General features: G+C 37.2%; 1 long non-coding RNA gene across 3 annotated transcripts; it reads left to right on the forward strand.

Moving 5' to 3' along the window:
* The first annotated feature begins 5,984 nt into the window (after nt 1-5,984).
* LOC118556664 lies at nt 5,985-9,592 on the forward strand. Of its 3 annotated transcripts, XR_004927278.1 has the most exons (4): nt 5,985-6,362; nt 7,546-7,583; nt 7,726-7,865; nt 9,226-9,592. It is a non-coding gene; the product is annotated as an uncharacterized LOC118556664 (long non-coding RNA). The 3 variants fall into 3 exon arrangements; XR_004927279.1 differs by lacking the exon at nt 7,546-7,583 and having other exon boundaries at nt 6,346-6,362; XR_004927277.1 differs by lacking the exon at nt 5,985-6,362 and having other exon boundaries at nt 7,260-7,583.
* The last annotated feature ends 2,553 nt before the right edge of the window (nt 9,593-12,145 follow it).

Consider the following 12,145-nt stretch of genomic DNA (forward strand, 5'->3'; position numbering starts at 1 on the left):
AATTAAGAGAGTTTACAAAAGTGAGTTAGAAAGGATGACTCAAACGACGATAAGATGTTAAAATAATTTCTCAGAAAAAACATTCCAGTTCTCCTGGATTTCCAAATAGTTGCAGTCTTTTAAAAGTATAGAGGATACTACATTTACCTCACTTCAAAAAAACTAAATCACACACACCCATATATTCAACACATTTTTCCGATTACTATTTGCTGATTTGTTTCGTACAGCATCACATGGTTTGGGGAAAACAGAACTGTACCTCGCTCAATAGAAGGGACACACTTTTCAAATATTTACAGAGCGACTCAAGACACAATCTCAAATTGCAGCATCTCGAGTTACTCTGGTTCTTTCTTCTTCTCTGCTCACAGACAGAAAGAAGGCACAAGACGAGCAGGAAAGCAAAAGAGGAAATAGGAAACAGGAAAGGAAATGGTATTGATATCCTCCAGTGCTGCAGATGAAATAACAAAAATGTAGCTAAAATGTGCACATTTCTGAAAGGGTGCGTACATGAAACCTTTCCCCACCAATCGGTGAACTACAAATTGCTCTCTCCAACCGAAAAAAGGGAGCTTTTTTTTAATGAATTGCTGGATTTCAAAATTAGACCTTTTTTCCATGTACAAAGCTTACACTTACAAAATAGGCCTTGTTGCAGTGTTAATTATCACACAAATAATAACTAACCACGAACCAGTAACAATTTGAATATGGTTTGAAAACCCAGAGATTAGCCAAGAAATAAAAACAAACCTGTAATATAACATTTTACCATTTGCATGGATCCACTCCAATAATCAATCAATCTATCTATCTATCTATCTATCTATCTATCTATCTATCTATCTATCTTACTAACGAGAGTCATTTTCTGATTTTCAACATTTCTATTTTTTTTTCTATCTATATTAAAGCCCAAAGGTTTGAAGGCTGCGAACCACTGCCACCTAGCGAAGAAGCGGCATTACTGCACTGAGACGTCCTGTGTTTTTGAAATGTACAGCTCTACTCTCATTTACGCCACGTATATGTTCGATTTAGAAAATAAAAAAGCAAAACTCTTCATTATTTTAGCTGCACTGTGTAACTTAAATTAAATACGTTATTACATACATTTATCTCAAATATATCAAAGCACTACATTTTATTTATCTACCAGCACAGAGTAGCTATGTTTTTATTGAAGCACTTTGAGTACCAAATCAGATTAAAATGAAGCCTTAGAAGGATAATAAAATCCACACATCTAGATACAGCTCTCACTTGTTGGCTGCCATCGCTTGAAGACTTTTAAAAGGAGTTACTTGTGGACAGTAGACAGAAGTAGCTCCCAAGGTAACATAGATAAATGGCATCATAACATAGTTTTGGAATATATTCTTTTCAGTGATTTCCACTTAGAGAAAGCTAAGAAACTTAAGACGCAGATATGCAGATCGTGTGCTAAATATGATAGTATTTATGTCAAATACAGGCAGAACAATGTGAAGACTGAATACAACAATACTGAGGAATTTGGAATAAGAAATTATGGTGGTCAAAAACAGCATTCAGAACAATTAGAAATTACATATGCACAATAAATAGGGATATGTCAGTGTCTATATCTGGCCTTCACAGTCTGGACTGCATATTATATGGGTTCTGTGTACACCATCTCAGTGACTGTAAAGGCTTTTTGGGTATGGCTGTCTTTTTTTTAAGAGTTCTTCTATTTATAAGAAATAAAATGCATTTGTTAATTCCCATTTTCACGTATCTTAATTTGTTGCATTCTGTACAGTTTTCACATCCATGTTCCACTGACATGTCCATAGATACCATTTAAGATTTTATGTAAAATTGCTGCGAAAAGTTATAGATTTCTTCTGTTTTTCTTTTTTTTTTTTTTTTTTAATGTCTAAACATTTCAGATCATCAAACTGATTTTAATATCAGACCAAGATAGCCTGGGTAAATAAAACAAGCAGTTTTCAAAAGATGCTTTATCAAGGAAATGGTTTGGACTGCTCTTCTAGTTGCTGGACATTCAAAGTGCTTTACACACCAATGCGCAGATTGGTAGGCAACTTGGGGTCATGTGCCTCATGTAGGGGCACGTCAGCATGTGACAGAAGGGAATCAAACCCAGAACTTTAAACACAGAATTAAACAAATACTAGTTTACTTTAGGTCCAGATCTTGGGACTTTAGGTCCCTCCTGAAGGACTGGTTCCAGTTTGTGGTTGATTCTTAGGCCTCAGTGCTTGTGCTCTGGCCTTTAACACTGCAGATTTTGGCCCTGTTGCCCGTGGGTTTTGGAGAACATGGGTGCTCATTGGAGTCTGTGGGTGCGCTAGCTTCCTGGGAGAGCACTTTGCTCCCCAGTCCTCGCCTCCTTCTGCCTGTAAACAATTGTTTACATATACATTTGCAATACCGTACTTTAACTGTAGTATGCAATTACCTTCCACTGCACTTTAATTTTAATAGCTTCTGTTCAAACTCTATTTATTCATGTTATAGTAATAGCTACCAGTATATCATGCTCACAATTGTGCCTATAGTAATAGCCACCTGTACATATACTCATAGTACATGTAAACTCTGTTATAATAATCATCTGTACATTATGCTATTGTACATATCTGTAAAACTCTATTCATAGTAATATCCACCTGTACATTATATTCGGTACATATCCAGCTGTAAATTTAGTTCAGAATACTAGTTATCTATATATTATACTCATAGGACAAATCGATCAGTAAAATTCTGTCTATAATAGTGTACATCTCTATATTTATTCAGTAATAACCCATGTCCTGTACATATGGAACCATTGTTCCATTGAAACTGCATTTCATTGCCTTGTACCTGTACCTGTGTAATGACAATAAAGTTGAATCTAATCTAATCTGCTGCATCATGCTGCCTGCCACACATGTAGGGGAATTGGAGCGTCCCTGGGGAGCAGGGAGGATTTACCCACCCCGACTTGCCACTGACTTGTGGCCACCTGGGCCCCAATTTTACTGTGCAACTTAGATACTTTAATTTATTACATTTAATGACACACATAAGTAGGGCTTGGTGCGGGGGAGCCAACCCTCCAGGAACCAATGCCCATCCCCTGCCCAGAACCAACTAGGTGGCCCGCTTCTCCTCCAGGACCCAAACTGGAAGACAGGGGTGTGAGAAAGACGCCCGAGCCTGCCTTCGCTTGCTCAAATATTTTGTTGTTGCATGTTGTTCTCAAGTGCATTTAAAACTGGTCGAGGTGAAAGGGGGGGTGCCTGGCGATGGTTTTGACCCTTAAACTTTCCCAGTCCCTGGGCTTGCAGCGCGCTGGATGTTGTTTACGTTTTCACACTGCCAGAAGTCGATGATCTGATTCCTCACCTGTCCTTGAATTTCTTTAGATCAGGCAACGAAGAGTTGCTTTTTTGAGAGCTTTCAGTCTTTCATGTCTTCAAACGGGTTCTCTTTAAGTCATTCTTTGATTCTACATGTCTAGCAGTAATCAGGCCTGGTTGAGGCTAATTAAATTGAACAAGAAAGGTATTTAATTCCTGGTAATCTATTATGATGTATGGGTGGGACCTGGCTACAGAGGTTATCTTTGTCTGTCAAAGGAAATATTTAGGTGATAAAACATGACAAAAAGCAAAAAAATAAAAAAAAAACAAAGTGAGCAAATAATATTTCCACCATTAAGAAATTAAATGTATAATGTAAATGTAAATCTTTTTTATGTCTCTTCACTTCTTATATCTCATTATCCATTTTTAAAGACCCTGGTGCTGGAGAAAACATTATTTTGATTCCTCCATGTGTCCAGCACATACGGCAGAATCGACAATGAGGTTTTCTTTGACTTTCATGTCTTTAAATCAACCGATTTGCATGTTTTGACCAAATTTTATAACAATATAATGCCTTCATGAGAAAGACAATCATAATCATTTGACTGGTAGTGGGTGTTATGCTTTCATCGGTTGTTAATGGTGAACAGCAGAAGAAAACTAGAAGGTATTTTGTTTCGTGCCTCATCTATTGGCAAAACTTTACATTAAACTGTTAAAGGACAAACTGTGATGGATCATGCTGCAGCCATTAATTCAAGGATGTGGGTTAGCAGTGGATGTTGGTTGAGCAATTGTGGTGGAAATGAATGTGCAATTAGCAGAGCTATCTCAAGCATTATGTCATCTGAACTCACTTTGAGCCCTCGATATCTCAAAAAAAAAAACTGAGCGAAAGGAGATGTCTGAATGAGAGAGGAAGGGTGAAGAGATGCATGGGCTAAAGTGTTGAACGGGGTGGGACAAAGGATGGGAGAGTGAGACAGAGAGAAACAAAAGAATAATGATCAGCCAAATATAATATACAAGATACACTCAACGTTCCACTTTATGCCTTTTTCAATATAACGTGCAAGTGTTTTGCTTTCTGTGTGTTTTTCTAAGTAAATTACTGAGTTATTTTAATTGCCTGTAAGCTAACCGTGTTGTTTGTAAAAAAGAAAGAAAAAAAAAAAAGAAAAATGGCTGGTTAAGTCTGAAAATGTCCTTACACTCACAATGTCTGTTTTCTTCACTGATGTATTTTGTGAAATAGGATGCAGGCCTTTAAAGATAAAAAATGAGAGCTGATGTGATCATTTGGTTCTAAAACATTTGATTTTAATTTAAAACAGTCAGACATTTGCAGTCCTTGAAATTTCTTTACAGATCGTGTAAAATTAGACTGCTTTCAGCAAAACGTATTTAAGTGCAAGTTCCAGGTGTAAGCTGTAGTATGGAGGCTGCTTGTCCTTTTGAACCTACATTTACTGCTGTTTCGTTGAAAAGCTTCATGGAAAACCATCTAAAGTGAACCGCCATTAAATTTCAAACTAAATATAGTTTGCATTTACGAGAAACATCTGTACACTTTCATAAAAGAACTATAAATGATGGATCCAAATTGGATCCATTATTTATAGTTATTTGGATCATCCAATACAAAATAAAAAAAAATTAAATAGTCAAAACAAATCACCAGCAACCTCATGAATACATATTTTTAGTTTTAAATTAAGAAACTCTTGCATTTCTATCTGATTATTGTGCTTTTTTTTCACAATCTGAATATATAGTAAGTTTTAAATTAAGAAACTCTTGCATTCCTATCTGATTATTGTGTGTTTTTTTTCTTCACAATCTGAATATATATTAATACCAATTTTGTTTAAACCACTGGTTTGAAGCTGCATCACAATGCAGCAAAGATCAGGCAATGTTACTGGTGCTGCTGTCACTGTCCACTTGTAAATGACTTGTCAGAGATGTTGTTTTAACTTGGTAAAAAGTGGACCTTAAAACTTGAACTTTAAAAAATGGGAGATTTTATTCTAGAATTATTTCTGTCTAAACAAAATCCATGGTGTGCTAACTTCTGAGCAAAGTTGGTAGATTTTGATTAAATAATTAAAATTTGTTTGAATCTGTTTAAAAATTTGGGTGCTTTGGGAAATTAAACATGGTCATCAACTCTTAGAACACATTAATTAAATATTTAATTAATCTTCGATTATTTATTGAAATCACTACCTGTTGTTTAACTCTAAGAGGAATGTTTTCATATATAAAGAAAACTTTTCAAATCTGAAATAAAATAAAAATACGGGATGACATCAGTCTACCACCTTGTTTTCCAAAACAAATATTTTTGTTGTAAATAATATCCACATTGGGTGTCGTATGTAAAGTTACACAGTCAAAAGTTAACAGCAATAATGGTTATTTAGCCATTAGACAAAAACAGGGGTTTGTTTTTCCAAGTCATATTTTCACCATGTCATTCATTCATGTTTCTGAAATGTAGGAGGAATCCAGAGTACCTGGAGGGAACCCACACATACGCAGGGAGAACATGCAAACTCCATGCAGAAAGATCCCAGATCCAACCTAAAACCTTCTCACTGCAGAGCAACAGTGCTAACTGCACCACTGTACACTGAAAAAAATGACTTTTTGGTGTAGTAAACTCTATTACAGTATTCGTCTTAATTTCTACTTTGTATTTTTAAGTTTCTGTAAGAACTAGAATTTCTGAAGTAAAATTAAACCTTTTTTTTAAGTAATACATGAATTTTGGAGAAAGAGTAAGTTTTACTTAGATTTCCTTAAACTATTTAAATGCTTAATAGTAGTATGAACATAAACCTACAAATACTGCATAAACTTTACTCAAAAAATGTTGCGTTTCGAAACGGTCGCAAGCGCATGCGCACTGTAGCTCACAGCAGGACCGCTTCTGCTCCGAGTCCGACTAAAGACGTTACAGGATCACACACAGAGCAAGAGGTGGTCCCGACGACAGTCATTCTTCAGGTAAGTTATTATTACTCTGCTTTAAATTTGTGATAATAGCTAAGTTTGCATGTAGTTTCAGGCGAAATATGTCACTGTTCATAAGTTTATTAACTGACGTAGAACATGTTTCTGTTCTCTGTAAAACGTTTGGCGGCAACATAGAAGTAGCTAGCGTTAGCTTAATTCGACTGGGAGCGAGACGAGACGTTAACTTTTGCCCGGACCGACTCGCGGGGGGGGGGGGGGGGGGGGGGGGGGGGGAGGGGGACCGGGGGGGGGGAGACGTTAAGTTTGGCCGGACGGGGGGGGGGGGGGGTGGGAGTTAAGTTTTGCGCGGACGGGGGGCGGGGGGCGAGACGTTATCTTTTGCCCGGACCGACTCGCGGGGGGTGGGGGGGGAGGGGGGAGAGAGAGAGACGTTAAGTTTTGCCCGGACCGAGTCGCGGGGGTGGGGGGAGAGACGTTAAGTTTGGCGCGGGGGGGGGGGGGGGGGGGGGGGGGAGACGTTAACTTTTGCCCGGACCGACTCGCGGAGGGGGGGGTGGAGACAACTAGTTTTGCGCGGGGGTGGGGGGGGGGGGGGGGGGGGGGTATCCATGTGTTTTTCCCTGCCATTCACTATATGCATGCGCGAAAGCAACAACAAAGAAGTACTCTGTCTCTCCGCTTGCCACTTAGAAAACTGTCCACTCGACAAGCCAGTCACAGTTTTTTTCCATCTAATCAGAGTATGGCTTGTAAATACTGCAATCGGATGGTTAAAATCAAAATGCTGCAGCTTTTGGCAGAAATGACTAAACATAACGGTGGGATTGAAGAAATTATTTTTGAATATTTTAGCCTAAATTTTCTAGGCTAAATATTCAACTGTTTATTTCTTTTTCCTTTTTTTTCTTCAATTCCCCCCCCCCCCCCCCCCCCCCCCTCTCACTGCGTGCTCGGATTGGTTTGTGCATGTTCAAGTCAAAGGCACAAAATAACTCCATAGTAGCATCGCTGCGTCGTGCTGTGCGAAGCCCACCGCTACCCCCTCGTGCCACCAATCAATACTCATAATAAATTGAATATATTTTCTGTACATTTCTGTTATTACTGTAAATATGCCTGTCAATATGCATGCCTGCCAATGCATTAAAGTGACTGACAGTACTGCACACTGCATGGCAGTGTCTTATTAAAATATTTTTCTATTTATCAACAGGAAGCAAATCACATAAAAACATTATCCTCATTATTCAGGTAGGTGGGAAAATAATGTATGCATGATAGAATATTGTCTTATATTTGCCCTTATTCATCTATCAAAATGTAATATTAAAATTGTGGCTAAATATTTTTGAACATTGTTTTAATACCACAAATTGTGTCTGTTCTTTTTTAGGGTGTCCTTTGGAGGAGCCAGTGGACTTTGTAGACGGTTGGACTTGAGGTCTAGGGAGAGGAGGTAGAGGAGGAACCGTTATTCGCAGCCTTATACTGTACCCTGGGGAGAAGGAGGAGGAACTTATTGAAGACTGCTTGGTATGGCATAATTTTAATCATTTAAAAATACATTTTTATGGCGGACTAAAGGGACATTGTGTAGGAATTACTGCCATCTACCGTTGCGGTTGTATTTTGATATAATAGAAATCATATTGATTGATATCGATAACTATTAACAAATTCAAAACAGATATTTAAAAAGAAGCCCTGGCCATTTAATTTTGTTGCATAGCAACCTATTTTTAGATAAAAACACACAAACACAGACTGAGCCTTTTATTCAACCACCTTTTTACCAAAACTGCAAGTTTTTAAAAAGAAAAAAGTACGCATTCTCTTTGAACTCTTTGAAGGTGGCAAAGCTCGGTTCCTGGGTCTGCGTTGTGATTTGTTAGGATGTAATGAATTAATATTAACCCACATGTCTAAAATGCAAAAGGGGGGAAAATTGTTTTTCTATTGAACTTTAATTGACCCTTTTTTTTCCATCATCGACATATGTCTATAGATTGATGTATATCGTTATTGAATTATTGTACAGGCCTAGCAGACAGCAGATGGACAACAGCCGCTGCATGTAGCGGCATAAACGAGCTTCTATGCAAAGAAGTGGTCCGTCAGCACAAGGCAAAACATGGCGATGTTGTATTGTTTTCCTGATTCAGGTTTACCAGCCTTCTTTCGACTGCTGTGACTAAAATGACATCTGGTTTGTTACCGACAGCCATCGGCCCAGCTGCACATAAATGCAGCATTAATGTAACGCATCATTACTGAACGTATAAACATGGCGACACGATATGGCAGCCAGCACAGAGCTTTCCATGTATATCCATGTATATACAGTATAAATCATTATTCAGAGCTTATTAGAACACTTCAGTCTGTTGATAGGTGTACTTAGTGATTAATAAAAAAATACTTTTTAACTATTCGATTTTAAAGGGCTTCACAGTGGTGCAGTGGTTAGCGCTGGTGCCTTGCAGCAAGAAGGTTCTGGGTTCAAATCCAACCCTTCCTCCCACAGTCCTAAAACCATGACTATTAGGTTAACTGGCTTCTCTAAATTGTCCTTAGGTGTGAGTGTGTGCGTGAATGGTTGTTTGTCTCTGTGTTGCCCTGCGACAGACTGGCGACCTGTCCAGGGTGTAACCGCATGAGGGACTAAGCGGGTTAGAGGAGCGATGGATGTTTGATTTTAATAGATAACAGGAGATGTTATCTCCTTTACACAATGTCCCATTATACGTTCAAATTAAGAAGAAAGTAGTCAAACAGATGTATTCTTGTGTTCTTTCTTCCCTGATAAAGAAGTCACTTTATTCATGCAGCTTTTTTATTTGTTTCTCGAATAAAAGAATAAACATTATTTTTTGTTGTTGTGCATTACATGCAGGAGGACAGCTGGAGTGACGTCAATAAACATATCCTGAAAATACATGTTCTCCACGGTGCTGATGAGGATCCAGTTGATGTCTCCATCCTTGAAGGCCTGGAGATTTTGGCAGCATTCAACAGTACTGCAAAAGCCTGCTCGCTCCTCCTGGGACTGAAATATGCCCTGAACTTGGCATACCCTCCACTGATCTCTATTTATTCACTGGATTGCTGATTCGCCGTTGTTAGTACACATCTCTATGAAGCCACCAGCCGCCATATTGGTACTCCTTATTTTCCCCCAGTAACTTGGGAATATGTGCTCTACAGCATTAAATAACGAGGATTTTCTCATGTTCAGGGGAGGCTTAAAACGTTTAAAATGTCAAATGTCATATACTTTTATGTTATGTACTAAAACTATTAAGTACTGCGGAAGTCATGTGCTGAAATATATTGCATGTTATTTATATACACGCACACATATATATAACATGCAATATATTTCAGCACATGACTTTCTCAGTACTTAGTAATGTTAGTACACCCACTGACTGTAGAATTACCTGTGAAACGTTTTCACACAGCCAGGAATCTGCTTATTGTTGCAGCCAAATCCTATGGGATTCTGTGAGAGTAGGGAGGAGCAAGATGGCGGCCAGTGACTTCAGTTTTTCGGGCAAATCAGCACTCCAGTGAATAGAGATTAGTGATACCCACCCACTTTGCACTACACTTTTGAAGTCTTCCAAAAATTTGGATGGATTTAAACTGTCCCCAAAAGTAAACACCTTGAAGTTTAAGTTGCTTTCCTACATGCATTTATGACTTTGCCATCTTAGAGGAGGAAAATGTGGCATCAAATGCCAAGAATTAGCAGTGGGTTCCATTTAGTGTTAGTGGAAGATTGCCTTGTCATTAATGTTTATTTTTTTGCCAAATAAGGTATATATATATATTTTTAACCAAATAACAGATACCTTTATTCAAATATCTAGTGGAGATTTTATTATTCATTGAAAATGGTTAGACAGTTGAAGCTGTTAATTTTTTTTGTTTCATTAATGTTGTAACTGCATTCTTGAAAGTCAACTAGTCTGGACGACTAGTGTTGAAATTGCACCGTTTTAGTGTGTAGGTTTGTAAGGTTTTTATTGCACATTTGAGTAGTGACTATTACCAGATCTGTGTTGGATGTGGTGTATATGTAATACTGTGTATTTGTTGTTTACAAGTCATACCAATCTTATATTTTTTTTCGGCACAAATTCTAATGCAGTACAACAAAATGCACTTTTAATGTACATGTACATAATTATGTACATAATCTATACTCCACTGCTCAAAGTGTAAGTGGTTGTTTCTGTTCTGACCCTCGACCAGAAGTTATTTTAAGCATGTTTGTTTAAGTTAAACATTCTTGATGTGACATACGAGTATATTTCTGTAATGAATCTTGATGCTCAGTTTTAGAGGGTTGTACTTTTTTCTTTTATTACATATTTAAATAGTACTATTCCAGTTAGACTGTCAAATTTCTTGCTGACCCATGACAGATTGCAATTTAAAACAATAATGTATTAGCCATCTTTGTTAAACTGTTTAAAATTGAGAAATAAACTGTTTATTGTATAGACTATTGGTTCAATTTATTTGGTAACATTTGTCAAAATAAAACTGGCAATGATTACCTAATATTAGAGAGTAATATTAACATAATGAAGCAAAGTAAATGTCAAGCACAAGAAAATAATAAAATCTACTTAATTACTTCATAACAGCAAATTATACAGGAATATAAAATTTACTTAAAATTTTGAGTAAAATGCAAGTTCACTTTACTTATTTTTTTAATTATATCTAACTTACAACTTGGATGTAATTAAGTAAATGTTACTTAATATCTTCACAACTGTTATGTATAATGGAAAGTAAAATTTACTTGATACTGGCAAGTGAGCGTTACTTAAAATTGCAGCATTAAATTTTACTTAAATAATTTGAGTGCAAATACTTACAATATATTTTTTAAGTAAATCTTATGAGTCGTTTTTTTCAGTGTAACAGCCCTGCAGTAATCTAACCTAGTGAAAAAAGACCTGCACAATATGTTCTGTTCTTTTTTTAACATGAAACCATTTGTTTTGGCAAGGTTTTTAAGATTATAGTCTGCTGATTTAGTAACAAATGTAGTAATCGTTGGGTGATTGGTGGGGTAACAAAATGGCATGAATAGGTCACTAGTCAGTCCATCACAGGGCAACACAGAGAAAAAAAAAACATCCACATACTCACTCTTGCCCAAGGGCAATTTGGAGGAACCAATTAACCTAACAGTCATGTTTTTGAATTGGGGGCGGAAGCCAGAGTACCTACAGAGAATGCATGCACAGGGAGAACATGCAAACTCCATGCAGAAAGATCTTAGGCTAGGATTTTAACCCTTGCAGCAAGGCAACGTTAAGTGTTACCAACTGCACAACCCAACAATGATCTTGAGCCTCACATTTGTAGGGCCAGAAACTATTCTACCCCTTTTCCATATCCTATGTTTTTTTAAGTTTTCAGAGAGACATTTACAAAACAAGCAAACAAAAATAGCACTGGAGTAAATGATTAACGATCCAGTTACATCGATGCAAAATGAAAATATCAATCCATCCTTTTTTTGAGATACGCTTTTATTTAGAAATTCAGGCGTGAGACTATAGTGAATTATTATGATTTTAAAATTAGAATAAAGACTTTGCTTATATTGGCAAATATCGTATCGTCATCCAAGCAAATCGATACACATTCATATTGCGACAAAGCTGGCTTTTAAAAACCCTGATAAGCATATACTTTCACATACATCTGTGGACAAATTGAGACAAAGTGAATCTCATAACACCCACTTTCCAACGAGCCTTAGTAAGATTTGTAACACTAAATGGACA

The sequence above is a fragment of the Fundulus heteroclitus genome, chromosome 20 (assembly GCF_011125445.2).
Source record: "Fundulus heteroclitus isolate FHET01 chromosome 20, MU-UCD_Fhet_4.1, whole genome shotgun sequence".
In the NCBI taxonomy this organism is placed as follows: domain Eukaryota; kingdom Metazoa; phylum Chordata; class Actinopteri; order Cyprinodontiformes; family Fundulidae; genus Fundulus; species Fundulus heteroclitus.